This window comes from Perissodus microlepis, chromosome 5 (genome assembly GCF_051167445.1).
Source record: "Perissodus microlepis isolate ML-2025 ecotype Zambia chromosome 5, ASM5116744v1, whole genome shotgun sequence".
In the NCBI taxonomy this organism is placed as follows: Eukaryota; Metazoa; Chordata; class Actinopteri; order Cichliformes; family Cichlidae; genus Perissodus; species Perissodus microlepis.
This window is the reverse complement of record NC_140465.1, coordinates 16,716,766-16,720,166: the sequence shown is the minus strand read 5'-3', so window position 1 is coordinate 16,720,166 and position 3,401 is coordinate 16,716,766. Positions and strand designations below refer to the sequence as shown.

Genomic DNA, 3,401 nt, shown 5'->3' with positions numbered 1-3,401 from the left:
GATGGCCCAAATATGTGACGTATTTATTTAAACGTTGATAGAGAAAGTCATTCTTTGCATCAACAATACATCAATCAAATGTACTGATCGCAACAAAGAAACTTTTACTTATTAAATGACGCCTAATTTTCGGAAAGAACTTTGATTCTTCGTAGCTCATGCACTCAGTCTCTTGATTACATTCACGTCTTTGAAAAATGCATTTTAATTTTACTTTAAGAAATATGCAAAACATTAATAAATATAATTTTAGTTAAAAATGCACTTTTAGAGCTGTTATTAATTAAACAGTTAACACACTTTCCAGTTTCGTTCAGCCTTCTTTTCATGATACTTCTTTGGAAAATAGTAGACAATAGGTTAATGTCAATGTAATAAATTACCAAAGTAAAGATGATTAAGGATTATTATTGGGTTTTTTTTTATTACTGAGTTATTATTCTTTTAAACAAGTAGTAATAATAATAGTTTTAATAGGTAAGCCCAGCATCAACCTATCCTAATACTTAGTAGTGGGTAGACATTCAGTAGAGCTGGTACTCAAACTAAAGTCATCAAGATACCTGAGTGATATTTTTAATTTCTATTTTAACGCAACATTTTCAGTTGATTTACCTTCTCTTATATTCTGCTTGGATCCTAATTTGCTCTCTATCACTTCTTTATAGTCTCTTCTACTCATTTTTCTTTCAGTTCTTTCTTCTCCAAATAAGTTACGCACTCATCACACTTGTGCACTGTTTATAACCATGGTACTAATAACTTCAGTGTCATTTACACAACGCTTTGTAATTATGTTGCGAAATATACATTTTAAACATAAGGTCAACAAAACTTAATCTGTATGAGTGTCATGGGATTCACGTGGCCCCTCAGCTACATGACCTTGAATGGGGCCCTTTAGCTAAATATAGCTGTCCAATTGGAATTACCCCATTTAAAATTGTCACACCATTGACATTCTTTATTTGTTATTTTATTTTTACAAATAATATAATTTTTCCAAATTTTTAGAATTATATGTATAGAAAGAAATTATTATCTTTTACTGGAATAATTCTCTGCCTGTTATTATAACAGACATAGCTATTAAACTATGGCTGAGAAACTCACACAACGGGGCGATTGTGAGATTTGGTACCAAGTTTTTAACAATTCAAAATTAAGTCAAGTCCATTTAGGGCAAATTGTTTATTTAAATTTTCAACATTTTATGGCATTTAAAATGAGGAAAATTTGAACTACACATATTTTTGTCCTGCAAGACAGTGAAAATGCCCTGTCAAAAATGTTATGTACAGAATAGAAACAAGATTTCAAAAAAATGCTGTCACCTCCCCCAAAATAAAGTTTTAAAAAGTTTTTCCCACCCTGAAGAGAAATTGATGTTGATATTTTTGCTGTTTTAAAATTCTTCCATTGATTTCAGCTCAACATTTTTAGCACGTCTCCCATCTTATAATGTCTGCTTTAAGTTTTATCAACGCTGATCTGTGTGACGGATACACAGGTGGGTGAAAGGTTCAGCAGCCTTGGTGAGCAGCATGTGATAGGCCTGTCGAAACCTACGATTCATGACAGCATAGAGCACGGGGTTGATGCAGCTGTGAGCCAGGTGAGGTTGGTAAAGAACATGTATAGTACCTGAGGGGCGTGGTTCGGTTTGTCGGCTGTGTTCAGCAGCACAAAGGGGACATAGCAGAACACAAAGCACAGAAAAACAGTTAAGCACATCCGTGTTATGTGCTTAATTTCCTTTTCATCCACTGCAACTGTCGAGTGTGATGCTAGCATTGCATTTGTGGGAGTAGGTGGTGCAAGGTCAGCTTCAGATGGGGGCTCAGTTTTTAAGATCTTAAGTGAATTTTGAGCAGACTGGCAGGACTTTTCACCAGCTGCCTCTATACCCTGAACAAGTTCTGCCTGGCCGCACGTGTTTGTTATGACAGAATTTACACTACTATCGTCAGTCTCTTGAGCTGGTGTTGGTTTCCTCCTGGATGACTGTTGGCTGAACCTGTAATGTAGCAGAGCTTGTGATGCAACCAGCACATGTTTGTAAATGAGCAGGTAGAATGCACCAACACAGCTCAGGCCAACAAGAAAGCTGAAAACTAGCAGGATGGTGGTGTAAGGACGACCCCGGGTACGATGGAAGCTGCATGTGCACACCTGTGGCACAAACACATAGACAGACCAGAGTGGACCAAAGCTGACCAGGCTGAATGTCCACGCAGAGACAAGGAGTAAAACAAGACCACGTTTAGAAAAAACACGGTCAAACATAGCTCTCTTTGCAACTAGGAGATATCTACTCAATGCAATCAGGCAGAGAGTGAAAATGGAAACAGGGTTGGAGAGGCAGAGGAGCAGGCCAAAGACTCTGCAGCACAGCTCACTGCTGCGCCACCTGAGGTGTAGATAGGAGTCGATGGAGATGGGCTGCAGGATGGTGCAGTATAAGAGATCAGCGACAGCCAAGTTGACAATGAGCACGTTGAAGCGAGTCCTCAGACGTGGGTCAAACGCAAAAGCCAGAATAGTCATCAGGTTCCCCACCGTACCCGTGATGGTTACAGCACATCCCCACAGAGCGGCAAAGTACCGGTAGATTTCAACAGAAGGACTGTAGCAGGAGAGAACGTCCTCGGTGTGGTTTGTTTGATTCATCAGCATTCTGTCAACTAATATAAACAGAAGATAGGAATAAGAATATAAGTAAACAAAATCCCGTTGCCTGCCCTCACCTCAAAAATTTTCAATGTCAGCTAATCCTCGAGGTGCAGTGAAGTGAACAAATGTAATCATTTGGTTTTTGATGGTTAGTAAAGGAAAATAATTATGAACAATTGTAAACAAAACAGTTCAGCTATCTGCAGTGAAACTGTTCTGGCTTTCAAACAAAGTTCTCAACTAAAAAAAACTTCTGTTTTTGCCAGAGGAAATGACTAGTCACCAGCTTATTCAGGAACAGATGGTTAAATATTGTAATAATACTTTATTTATTAATTATTATTAATAATAGGCTATTAAAGGAATATCTCCCTCAACAAAATGCAGTAACAAAATAGACAAAACCAACAATCAGCGTTTACTTTCATTTTAACTTAACAGAAAGTTGATAAACTAATTAAGGTTTAGTTTCATAAGAACTCTAACCTAGGTGATATTTTCAAAATTCAGACTTTCAAACATTTCTAATGAAAAGAAGTTAAATTTTCTCACCGTAAAGTCGATGACGTCCACCTTTCTTTTCATATGGTGATGGGGGGGGGGTGTGTGTGTGTGTGTGTGTGTGTGTTATTCTCTTTAGTTTTCTTGCCTTCTGATAGTGAGATTTCCTGTTTATGTGTTGCAGCAGACTTAAAATAACTGCAAAACAAAACACCAGTCACCACTCG

At 37.6% G+C, this 3,401-nt stretch overlaps 1 pseudogene; it reads right to left on the bottom strand.

Moving 5' to 3' along the window:
• Window positions 1–1,480: 1,480 nt before the first annotated feature.
• On the bottom strand, window positions 1,481–2,676 carry LOC146387006 (G-protein coupled receptor 84-like; annotated as a pseudogene).
• Between the last annotated feature and the right edge of the window lie 725 nt (window positions 2,677–3,401).